Raw genomic sequence first — 13,795 nt, forward strand, 5'->3', positions numbered from 1 at the left:
CTGACATTATTTAACCTTTCACTTTTATGAACAATTAAAGGCAAATGAAAACAAGCTCTTCCAAAAATAGAAGAATCTACAGAGGCCAAGGGGAACATCATCACTTTGCAAAGGAAAAAAAATATTTACCTTAAGGCTACTTAAACACTCAATTTACCAAATTACCCCTGTTTAGTGTAATGGAATAAATGGCTTACATAGAGGATTGCTGTTGGCAGGATGTCATTAGAGCTAAAAAGGTAATGGGCCCTGAATAATGCCCCGAGGAACCCCAGATACTGCAGGCTGAAGCTGAGTGACCATCTATCAGAAGTTAGAGGGGAAATAGAGACACACAGGAAAAGAAACACAAAAGCTAAGCTTAAAATTTTGTTGCTTTGCCGTGGAGATGTTATCATGACTTAAAGATTGCTCTGATTATTTGCTGTCTATTCAAGCCAACAGCAAAGTCTGAGGAACTTCAGTAGTATGGGATTTAGTGTTACAGGATGGCAGCATACACAGAAAAGCATTTATAAACAGAACTTATTTGTTTATCTGTAAATGCTTAGATGTGAGCTAGTACTCCTTGGCTGTCTTTGTAGTCAATCACAAAAAATAAGCATTTCCACGGTGCAACTGATCTTATATAGACACCTAAAATAGTTCAGATGATCACCCACCGTCACCACTGAGTCATTCATTTCAAAGTTAGCATCATAGAATGAATCATAGAATGGTTTGGGTTGGAAGGGACCTTAAAGCCCATCCAGTTTCACCCCTGCCATGGGCAGGGACACCTCCCACCCACCCAGCCTGGCCTTGAACCCCTCCAGGGATGGGGCAGCCACAGCTTCCCTGGGCAACATGTTCCAAGGCCTCACCACCCTCAGCATGAAGAATTTCTTCCTAATGTCTAACCTAAATCTTCCCCTTTCCAATTTAAAGCCATTCCCCCTCATCCTGTCACTCCAGGCCCTTGTAAAAAGCCCCTCCCCTGCTTTCCCACAGTCCCATCACACACTGGAAGGCCACTATAAGGTGAAGTTAGGTGAATCCTAGTCAGCATGATTATGGAGTGGGAGAAATTTGTCTTGAGGCAGAGGTTCTGTAAAGGGTCTTTGGAGAATGTAAGCCTTACAGACTCAACATTGCATGGATCTTGTCTTGTACTTATGTGCAAAGACTGAGTCTATGATTTATAATGCCTGGGTGGGAATGACAATAGGACTGCTTAAAAGAGAATCCTTTGTCTGCAGGACCTCCCTGCCACTTCTCATCTTCCACAGCACAGAGTGTTACTGTTCTGTTCTCACTGAGCTCAGGAGTTGGGCATCATCCTTGACAAGGACATGCCTATGAGGTAGACATCTTTCTTTAGAGTATGTGTAAGACATTAGATTAGACATAAGGAAGAAATTCTTCACACTGAGGGTGGGGAGACCTTCGCCCAGGTTGCCCAGAGCAATGTTGTCTTTCCCCTCCCTGGAGATGTTCAAGGCCAGGTTGGATGGGGCTTGGAGCCCCTGATCCAGTGGGAGGTGTCCCTGCCCATGGCAGGGGTGGGACTGGGTGGGCTTTAAGGTCCTTTCCATCCCAAACCATTCTATGATCATGCACTGCCAAAATGCTGACCCAAAACAGCCTGGAAAGATCTTTTTCCCAGTTATCCATTGAATTATGTCATGTCAGCTTTCATATTCTTTTACCGACCCTTCCTTTTCTACTACACACTGTGAGTTTTTTTGCTGTTTGGTTTTTTTTCTTTTTGTGTATTTGTATTCTTTAATTGAGAAAGAGGAGTTTAATTACTGCTTCAAGTTTGACTGTAATTATTGTTTATTTGGTTTTTAGCAACAGAAGCAGGAAAAAGGAGAAAAGAAGTTTCAATTTAATTGAACATCTCATTTGATTTTAAGTAAAATTGTATACAATTACATGAAGTACATCCATCTGATGCAAAATTCAATTTATAGGTATTTGTAAAAAAGGAAAAAAAGACTAAACAAGTTTGATTCCCAACATTGCCATTGAAGCAGGCCATCATTTTTTTCTGAAAAAAACAGGGCACTTGATTTAGATGTGAAAAACTATTTCAGTTCCTCTCTTTCACTCACAGGGGTTTGAATCTTCATCTTCCACTTGACAAGGCAGTGCCTTCCCCTTCAGTGGGGAGCACACCGTGGGGTAGGATGCTTTCAGTCATTCCTTTTGGTGCTGTTTCTCTTTGCATAAATAATGAAACGTGCACTGGAGCAGAGACTGAAGAGCAGCTGTCCCACCTCCCAAGCGAGCGTCCAAACACCAGGACGCAGAGTCCTGAATATTTAAATATTTGAAACAAAGTGCAATCACTCCAATAAAGGATCATAAGGAGCAGCTACCTGAGAATATTATGGGATATTTTGATGAGTGAAAGTTCATATCCACACAGGTATTGCCAACAAATGAATTGGATCCTGGCTGTTGCTGTATTACAGAAAAACCTTGTCAAATCCTGCTGTGGTTTTGAATCTGCCGTTCTTTTTAGCCACAACTGTTCTTGACAGTTTGGACCTGGCAAAATCCTTCTTTTTTTGAAGTGTTTGAGTATTTAAGTACTTATGTTTAAGTATTTAACTATTAAGTCTAAATAATAATAATATTCTGAGTATATTTCTCATCCCAGATACCAGCAATTCCTTGGTAATGCTTAGAGATCTGTATGCTCCTATAAGACTGAAAGATCTACTGTTGCTGTGTTCTCTTTTTTCCCTTTTTTAGACACTCAGGATTAAACTCACCTCTGGATTTAGGCTGAAAGAGGAGTTTTCTTTTGTTAAACTTCCCTCTGTGATCTGGGAAATTGTCCTTGTTTTGCCGTGATCTAGGACCATTGTCTAAAGAAATTCCTTATTGACAGAGAGGTATGGGGCAAAGCCTCTGTTTTCCAGGAGCCTGTTATTGCTCTGGGTATTTCACTGTGCCTCTTAGGTTTGTTAGAAGGTGCGAGAGCATCTTTTGTGGTTTGTGATGTTTTTTTCTCCATGGAGATGGGGTTCTGTGAAGGTTTAAGAGATGGATTTGGGGTCTTTTCTCAGCGTATGTTCTTACAGTCTTATAAGGGACACAGTCTGCATCTGGCTGAGTTTGAAGATCACCCTGCTTAACCCCTCAGCAAGGGATTATGACAAACAAGGAGCAGACACCATGACAAATGATGAAGAGCCCAATTCCATCACCGTGTCCATTCTCAGCTGACAAGGGAGGAGGTGGGCCAGGAGTATGGAAGAGAAGGAAAGAGTCAGGCCAAGGCCAGAACTGGGGCACCGTCAGAGCTCATTAACGTCTCGGTGACTCGGAGAAGCAATATGTTATTTAGACAAGCCCTGGGGCTATCCTAATTGACAGCGTGGAGCTCAAAGCTACCTTTACTCCCTGTCCAGTGGTGTTCACCATCATTATAAAACTTATCTCTCTTGAAATACCCCTGTGAGGCAGGGACTGGCTACCCCATTTTAAAAACAGGTATAGAAATAGTAAAGCGTTTGACTTCTGACACATGGGACATCTATAACCAAGCCAACAACAGAATCCAGATCACCTGTTTTTCAGACTGGCACATGTATACCCCAAACCATATTCTCCACATATTAGAAACGGTCTAGAAATATGAAGCAAATTAATGTTACATGGGTTAACAACAGATTAACAGAATGATAAAAAAATCAAAAAGCAATGCTGGAGTCTTCACATTCGCACTGAGCCTACTTAAATAAGTGCTTTGATGATTATTGCTGAACATAAAAAGAATTCGGCTTGCATCCTAAACATAGACATGCAAAATCTATCCTCCTTTCTCTCTTTCTTGCTTAACATTAGTTGGTTCTTTTTCTTAAACAGAAATTACTGATTTCATATTCAGAATAAGTTGTCTTCTATCTAGAGCTGTCCCAGTTTTCAGATGGAGCAATCAACAAAAATGATAAAGTTAAAAATATTAGAAGGGGGGAAAAGATGCTCATCACCTTGTGAAAGAGTCACAGAGAGACAATGTATAGAATATATACCACCCGTTTCGCCTTTAAACAGGATCAAAACCATTGCCAAAGACTAAAAATAAAAGCTAATGTCACTGTTACATAGTGGGTTTCATATTTTTTTTAAACACACACTGAAGTAGCTCAGAGAGGTTTTTATCTAAAAGAAAAAGCCAGATCTCATCTAGTCCGTTTCCTTCAGTAGCTCAGAACGCACTCATCAAATGCTGATCCAGCCAAAAATGAAAGCTTAGTTTGAGAAAATCTGTGTTTGCGTATATTAAAAGTGAAAGAAAGCAAAATCCTAACCTAAAAACACTCTTTCAAATTTGGCAGCCAATAGGTCATGAAAAATCAAAATAAAGCCATTCCTACAGTTTAAGGTGATGTAAAGTCAAATCAGTTTAAGTGTTTGGATGGATTTAAAAAATCGAGAGGTGAAGGCCATCAATGTTAGAAAGAAAAGCATGCAAAGAAGCATAATAATAAATATCACAGAGTCACAGCATGCCCTGAGTTGGAAGGGACCCACAAGGCTCACCCAGTCCAACTCCTGTCCCTGCACAGGACATCCCAACATTCACACCGTGGGGCTGAGCACCTTGGCCAAAGGCTTCTGGAATATTTTCAGGCTCAGCACCGTGACTGCTTCCCTGGGAGCTGCTCCAGGGCTCCCCCACCCTCTGGGGGAAGAACTTTCTCCTAATGTCCAACCTAACCCTCCCTTGGTGCATCTTCCTGACATCCCCTCGGGTCCTGTCCTTGGTCACCAGAAAGAAGAGCTCCGTGCCTGCTCCTCCTCCTCCCCGTGTGAGAAAGCTGTAACTGTGATGAGATGTCCACTCAGTCTCCTCTTCTCCAGGCTGGACAGGCCCAGGGACTTCAGCTGCTCTTCACATGGCTTCCCCTCTAGATGCTTCACCAAATTTATGGGTCTCCTCTCTCTTTCTCTCTTTATATATATAGATATTTATATATATGAAAGTTCATTTCCCACTTCCTTAAGCTTAAAACTGTAAAGATATTTTAAATTCAGATTAAAATGTTTGGCAATCTACAAAGATCACAGTGTTATTACAACTGATGAAACAGGCACAGACAACAGCCAGGATCTGATGGAAAATGCAGAAAAAGCTATAAAAGTCCCTTTTGATGTGAAAGAATCTTGAAATGGCACAAAGGCTGCCCCTGAAAGTAAGGAAATGAAATAAATACTGAGACTTTTGTAAAGCAAATGTACTGTATAAATAAAGGCAGACATGCTTTTTTTTGTAGGTGTTACAAAAAAGAATTCGAACAATGAAGTTGGAAGGAAGAAATAAACATAGATGCAAAGATTCTTATACAGAGAGGCGACAGGTTGAAATGCACCATGCTCTACAGAACTATATGCTGGAAAGGTGGGTTAGACTGCTCTGTATAGATTTCCATGCATTTAGCTATCTACTCATCATATTACTCATAGCTTTTATTATTATTAGAAATAAAGGACGTATTAGCCCAGTTTCACAAGAATATTTGAATCATTGAGCTGTTTCCATCCCAGAAGAAGAGAAAGACTATATTTTTACACTAAAAAGTAAAAGACCTTACCAAAACATTAAGCAAACTCCTACATTTTAATATTTTTGAGCTCTCATTTTGGTGTTAGCCTGTTTTCCCCCTACATTTCAAAGCAAACATCTAAATCAAGCAAAACAAAAATTGTTAAGGTCTTCCTTTTATACACATTAGAATGAACCATTTTAACATTTCATTAATGCCTTTCAAAAGTTAGGAATAGGGAATTAATAAAAACTCCACCTTTTATTATAAAGCAGTATTGATTGTATGACTTACAGGTATTTAAAAACCTTGACTAGAAGAAAATGTCTTTCAACACCTCCAAAGTGTCTTACAACACTTTAGCTTAAGAATGACATCTGGGGTCCTGAAATGACACTGTTATTCTCATGGCTTGTTGAGAAGGACCTCAAAGCCGCAATCCCTCTACCTCTGAATGCACAATGGCTTTTCCTAAACAGCGACCAGTGTGGAAAAATGTCTTTTTTGGGGTAACATTAATAGAACTGAGAGAAAAATGGCTTAAACTGTGAGTTATTGTCAATCAGGAGGAAAAGTTTTCCTTTCAGCCAGTATCGCATTGGTGACATCACTCACCCACAGACTGGAATCACAGAATTGTTTAGTTTGGAAAAGATATTTAAGATCATCAAGTCCAACCATTAACCTAAAACTGCCAACTCTACCACTAAACCACATCTCTACATACCACACTTACCCACGTTTTAAAACCTCCAACCACTTCCCTGGGCAGCCTGGTCCAATGCTTGATAACCTTTTTGGTGAAGAAATTTTTCCTAACATCCAATCTAAACTTACCCTGGAAAAACTTGAGGCTGTAGCTGCTCTGTAGATCGGGGACAACAAGGACCTTGGACCTATACAGCAATCATTGAGCCTCCCTCTGAATCTACAGTTGTCTTTCTGTTGAAAAAATAAGCTTCCCATTGTAATGACATTTTCTTTAGCATGGTTCCTTCTCCTACCTTCACTCACAGATGGAAGAAGTCATTGCCTGCAAATAATCAATTACAACAAATACTGAACATTCTCCTGTGGATATTAGTGGATAGGAGGTGGCTCTAAGGTTCTCACTGCATTAAGAAGACTGAGGTCCTGATAAAAGATGGACAACTGAGGCAAAGTACAGGTTAGATTGTGCAAGACATTGAACTCTGTGTTCCTGCCTTGAAGAGTTTAAAACTTGATCATCACCTACAATAACTCATATTGCTTTTCCTTGGAGCCTGGAAAATAAGGATACGTTCTGATCTGTGAATATCACCCACTTCTGAAATAGCTGGAGTTGTGGGCTGTGTTGACAACAACGCTATCCTGTTGAACCTCCATCCTGAACACCTACAGATGGAATGAAAGCCCCTTCAGTGACCCAGGGAAGAAAAAAAACCACTCTGGATTGACAGACGATGGCTGTATGGAGATACAAACCTTGGTTTAAAGCAACAGGGAGTGATCAGTGCTGTGCATTGACTTTTGGGAAGGTTGGGTAGCCAAAATGCCCCATCTACCCTCTGGCACAGAAGCCACCCTATGTTCAAGAGGTGTTTGTGGTTCCACTTTCTTCTGCTGAGTGCAGCTCTCCTTGTGAGCTTTCTAATGTTTAGCAAGAGATAACAGATTAAGCCAAGTGCAGAGATAATGAAATATAAATTAGTAGGTTTGCCAGCCTTTATCCACAGCACTGTCAGAGTGTATTATCTGGTATATCTAGTTCAGAGCAGTCAGTTAAATTTCCCCTTATCAGAAACTGAGTGTGAAGTGTGGTAATGTTGCTAAGTGCAGAACAAAAATCTCTCTTTTTTTGCATCCCATGACTGCTCCAGGCAACATTCTTGGAAACCTCTGAGTAGGAAGGAAAAGAAGACCCTGAGATATATACACTGTGACAAGCCAGGAGGCTAAGCTCCACCGGTAAACCGTCCTGTGAGCGGCAGTCGCCTGTGGCTGTGACATTACCACACTTTGCTCAGCTTCAGAAAGGGAAATTTAACTGACGACTGCTATGAACTGAAGCCACAGTCTAAACCAGATAATACACCCTGACAATACTGTCAGGCAAAAAAGGCTGTGTTCCCATTGATTTCATCGCATTGGAGACATATTACCCAGGGCTGTGTATGTTTGAGGGTATATGTGAACACTGTGGGAATATCAAAGGGAAAGACACACTGATTTGGGCAGAAACAGGCCTCGCAGAGATAAATCCCCAAAGTGCACTGACTGAAATACGTATTATTTGGCAAAGCGGGCATGGCAAAGATATCGATTGTAATTATAACTTAATCCTCAATCTACATCTGATACGCCCTGCTGGGTTTGTTTAAAGAAGCGCAAAGCAGGGAAAATATCATTTCTTGCATCTCTGTGTTGTTTCTGAAGGACTGGAAGTCCACTTTGTCTGCTTTTTCACCAGGATGCAAACACCAGTGACAGACAAAACTCAAAATGTTCAGAGCTTGGGTTCAGCTCAGAAAGAATCCAAGCTTCTCTTACTGTTAAACCTAAGTTTCTCAATCAGGTGGATTGAGCAGCCTGGTCCAGTGGGAGGTGCCCCTGCCCATGGCAGGAGGGTTGGAACTGGATTATCTTTTAAGGCCCCTTCCAACCCAAAACATTCCAGGGTTCTATGATAAAGTCTTGGGCCCTGGATTACAGATGTTGCGTGAACACAATTTGTGATCATATGATACAGCTAAATATCTAGTGTCACAACACATAGTCTAGAAAATTAAGAAGAGTTTTGAACAAAAATGTCTTTTATACCTTTGAACATGGGCCAGACTAATTATTTGGCTCACAAGAAAACTTTCTGAAGTTGGAAAGAAAAGTTGTACTCGGTTCCCATGTTTTCATTAACATTTGTTAAACTTTACCTAGCACTCGTCCCCTTGAAAACTGTAGATCTCAATGTCTGTAGTAAAATTCTTAAATTTGTATTTCTTAGTTGACAGCCACATATTCTTTAGCTTAAGAAACATAATACAATTTGTCATATTCCCTTTTCTTTCTACTCCTTGTTCTGACCAGGGTTTTGGAGTGTCATGGGGAAGGAAAGCTGAAAATGTGTGGTTTCAAACCTCAAATAAACTGTTTTGTCATAAAGGTGTCAAGAGTTCCAGATGATCAAGACTTTCTACTTCATGGAGTCTTGACATACAGGCCTGTTGGATTGCTTCAGTTCTTGCTTGGCCTGGCTGGGGTGGCAGAGCATGAAGCTTTCTCTGTTTACAGTGATCAGCATGTTCAGTTCCCATCCTTCTGCTATATGAGAGGGACTGGATGGGCTTTGAGGTCCCTTCCAACCCAAACCACTCCATGATTCTATGATTCTCTCTGTGGGATGAGCTTATCAGGAATAGCTGAGTTGCTCCTCAGACTATCAGAAGGAAATGAACAAGTGTCATGCTTACTAATGTAGGGTATCCATTGAAATAGAAAGGGGAGGTTGATCAAGAAATTAATTATTTATTGCACCTTTTATAATGGGAATAGTTATCAAAAATATAAAGCAGGAAATAACAGACCTCTGATCATGTAAAAGATGTATTTGGAATGTTTGCAATTAACTCACTCTTCATTTCGCTGCTGTGCTCTCCAACTGCTTACGCTTTTTCTCATTCCTAAGAATTCAGCAGCTTCAATCCCAGCCCTCTGCCAAAGCCATAAATTAGGATCCAAGATGAACTGATGTTTCATTTGAAATGTTTCATGCCGGTTTGCAGCTTCCAAATTAGCATGAAACAGCACCAGAGGAAACAGAGGGATTCTCCTGCACTGTACAAAGAGCTGTGTGAACTTCTGTAATGCCTGAGATCTCATTACTGACAACATTTTGACCTCGGAGTTTTCATGTGCCGACCTGGAGGCTGCCTTTGGAAGTAGAAATGCAGATTCCCTGTTCAGTATAACTGCATGGGTTTATCAAGCCAGATGATTTTTTGCAAATGCAAAGCAACAGTATGTGGCTTCCAAACCTGAGGAAAAGTAATTAAAAATGATAGATATGAAAGTAAGATGAACAAGCAATCAGCCAGGAAAAAGGCAGAGAGAATGCAGTCCTTTCTAGGATGCTTTTGGTAAGCTTTTATGTTTTGTTGCTAAGCCTGTTGAATCCCATCCAGAGATCTGGGATTAAAAGCTCTATAGAGGCTTAAAGTACCAAACAGAAAACAGGGAAAGAGCAAGAGCTGCTCGTCTTCTGAAGCTACCTCTTGTTACTCCTGTGACCCAGTTTTATTGGGAATGCTACTCAGCAGCACAAAGAAAAGAAATATCTGAGATAAGGTAATAGAACACATATTAATGAAACATCTTCTGTTAGTTGAAAAAGAAACCAAGTCTGACTTTCTGGTCCCACTGAAGGCAAAAAAGAGAGCAGCAGAACCAGATGTTCCCCACAATACAAAACCCTTTTAAAATATAGGCTCATTGTTTTAAAAGAGCCTTTAGGTCTAAGTTTGGGGAATAGTTCTGCATTCTCACTCTTTGTGTCCCAGAAAAGACTAAGTAGTTTGGAAATGTTTCTTAGAGCTCCAGATAAATATGTTTCTTTCAAAAGAGAGTCTGGAGGCACGTCTGCATGTGTCCTGCGATTTAAGGGGTTGCAAGCTGCACAGCCACCTGGTCAAATGTCATGGAATATGTTCAGGAATTCTACTGGGATTGAACAAGTGCAGAAACTCCCAGGTAAAGAGAGCAGTGAGGCTTTGCAGAGCAAGGATGGAGCCATTGTCATCGTAGCAAGAGGTCAGTTTGGACTTGTAATTCAATGCAGATTTTTAGCTTCTTTGCACTATGTATAAGGCTTGTGAGCTCAATGCTTACCACTGATCCCCATGTTCCTTTATGGGATTGTCGTATTCCATTGCAACAAAATAATGCTGCAAGCTATTTCTTCTCTCAGTGTCATTTTCATTTCAGTTTGTTCCACACTGGAAATTAGCTGGATGCTGTTGTTTAAACTGTTTTTAAAATACATAGTGTGAAAGCCTCACCTCCAGACTCCGCAAGACTTCCCTAACTGACTATGACTGCATGGAAAATTCTGCTGCTCTGATTAAACTTATATGTAGAGGTGAATAAAATATAAAAGAGGTCTTGAGCGTCATCTTTTATTTAGTGTCTTGTCCGATAAGTATGATCATACTTTTAAGGATCACAGTATATTTTTAGACACCTTGTAAAGCACTCAAGCTTTTGCTTAGAGTACTAAGAGTGTATGGTTTAATGAGCCAGTTGACAGAACATTAGTGACATCAAAGCAATGGGAAAAACTCTGTTTGCTTGCTCTTCCTTTCATCTTACTTTAAAACACTGTGCAATCAACAGGATTAGGAAAGGAAAACAAACATACACAGGCAAAGCAAGTGTATGTGATGAACTGCTTGAAAATAATGCTTTTTTTCAGGAAAACAAGATATTCTTCTCCTAAATGCACACACAATTCTATATAAGCCCGCTGTTTCAGTTGGCTTGTGTGCTGCAGTTTATCATGGGGTTTCTTGGAGATATCAGATCGATGTCATCTGGGTATTGTGCAGACAGTAAAAGTACATGATACTGCTTCTCTTTCCTGCTATTAACCCCCAGTTTGTCAGGATTACTCTTGAAGAGAGACAATATTCCAGTTTCTATGTCTAATGTCAGGCTGCAACCCCAGGAGGGATGGTAGGTAGTTATATCCATCAGGTCACATCTGACATAGACACCATACATGGGATATATCTTGCCCAACTTAAATGTCTTCAGAGCTGGCCTTCTACAGTCCCCAGCAAAGCCAGCACGGAGGAATGGGCACGTTTAGTGAGTAATTAATCTGACCTCACTGAGATATTTGTTTGGAGTGAGCTGCATTCCTAAAAGTTGGGATTTTTTTTTCTCCATTTTTTGTTTCCTCCTACCTTTCTACAGGGATTTTCAAGCATATGGTTAAAGATATCTGCATTGTACATGATGAAAGTCTGTACTAATTTCATTGCATTTCTATATATGCTGCTCTAGATGTATCTGAACTTTTCACTTGACCGATTGTCCTCAGAACATCATGATGTGCTCTCAGTTGGGCTTTTCGCTTGTATTATGATATCTTCGAGAAGATATCTTATGAAGATATCTATGATATCTTATGATATCTTCGAGAAGATATCATAATACAAAAATACATCCAAACTAATTGCAAGAAGACTTCAACCAGTAAGTCCCAAAACACATTTGGGTGCAGAGAGACTGAAACAACATCTACTTTGCACACTACCACCTCCTATTGACTGTCAAAAATGATTCATTAAAGATGGCAGTTTGCTCTCAGAGCATCAACGGGATTGTGAATCTGGCAAAAGGATTATATGTTAGTGGATTTTGTTGGTCAATTCAGCAATAATATAGTTACATAAAAACTTCTACAGGCTGCAGTTTTGTGCCTTCACCCTTTAGTTCTGCCAAGGATGGGGAGAGCAATTTTCTCTCTTACATCATTAAGATTCACGTGTTATTGTTTGCTAAGAAGTTATAACACAGCAATGAATATCTCCATAAATACCTAACTTCCATGTGCCTCTGGTTCCACTTAGTGCTATTCCTCTCACCAGAAGTACTGTCACTGTTACTTGTCTTCAACTCAAACCAGTAAAGAATTGACTGAAATTGTTATAATTTAAGGTACATATAGAGCACTATCTGGTCATTAGCATATGATCATCTGCGGGTCTTGAGGCATATTATTAATAATATAACAATATCTTTGAAAGAAAGAGCCTTTCCTGTTTACACATTGTGTATCATCTCTGCTTTTCCAGTACTTTTCACAAACTGGTAGCACAGCAGGATTTCCTAATTCACTGGTAAGGCAAATGCTTGTATGTCTGTTACTTTCCATATAAAACACTTAGAATACACTCAGCTTCGAATGTAAAGCCAAAGCTGAACAGTGAATTCTCCTTAAGGCCTGATTTTCCAGGCAGTTTTTTGCCTATGGAGATGTTTCAGCATTAATTTTGATCATATTCTCTTTCACACCCTCTGTCTAAGGTACTAAAAAGGGAATTCACAGGAATTTGTAAGGTGCCATAAGCAATGTTCTCAGAAGTGTAAAAGAAATGAATACGATAATAGCTTTCAAACTAAGTTGTCCTCGATGTGTTTAGTTCACTGGGTGTTAAAGAACATTTAGTAACAGTTTAAACAAGTCAAATGAGGATGCAATCAGAATTCATCAGGTAAGTCGCTACCCAAACTGAGCATTATACCCTCTTTGTGCGAGCTATAAAGGTTTCTCTCCCCTCTTGACCTGTTCAGATGAAAGCTGGCTGGCTTCTTTAAAGCATATTTTTAAGGACCTTTATCAGAGCATTGGAAAAGATGGGATTGATGCTTTATCTTCCCTCTCCACCCCCTCATTTTTTTTTCTTTTACCTTTTTAAGTCTACTCTTTAATATCTCAGCCCACTCTGAATAATGGGTCCTGTCAGGCTTCTGCTGGAAGTTTCTTTCCTAGCAAGGGCAGCACGTTGGGCTTGTCCACTGCTGGAAATACATTTCAAATCAGATAAATACTATTCTTTCTGATATTAAGAGGTTATTCCTGTTCAGGAGTGATTATAGCATATGTCGCACATCCTCATTGTTCTAGGTGTGCAAGGTCAGGGGCTGTAGGAAATGTCAGGTCAAGTTTGCACTTGTCCCATCACTCATCCTTGATAGATCAGCCCTGTATGGAAAATTCCCATAGAATTCCATTGAGAAAAAAAAAGAGGTTTTTTAAGAAGTTTTTAAGTGTTTTTTAATTGAACAATGAATTTTCTTTCCTCAGTAGGATTTGTCTCAGTTTAGACCTGACCTGGGCAATTTCGGCAGCTAAAACCATGCGGTCGGCTCTCAGTTCCCTTCCCCCCACACCCAGGGAATGGAAAATGAGCGAAAAAGGCTTGCAGGTTGAAAACTAAAACTACAGCTTTAATGAAATTATGATGATGATGATGATGATAGTGGTAATAATAAAAGTAATAAAATATGCACAGATATCTGAGCTCATGCCCCCACCCCATCCCTCAACGGCTCCGTCACCACAAACGCTGCAGAGCAGACGCGAGGGAAAGGGTCCAAGGTCAGGAGGGAGCTGGGCTCAGAAACTGGATTCTGGAACACACGAATCCAGGATCAGGGGCCACCAGGCAGAGGAGGTCCTCACTGGACATCAACCATTGCAGAGGAGCAAC

This window comes from Phaenicophaeus curvirostris, chromosome 2 (assembly GCF_032191515.1).
Source record: "Phaenicophaeus curvirostris isolate KB17595 chromosome 2, BPBGC_Pcur_1.0, whole genome shotgun sequence".
In the NCBI taxonomy this organism is placed as follows: Eukaryota; Metazoa; Chordata; class Aves; order Cuculiformes; family Cuculidae; genus Phaenicophaeus; species Phaenicophaeus curvirostris.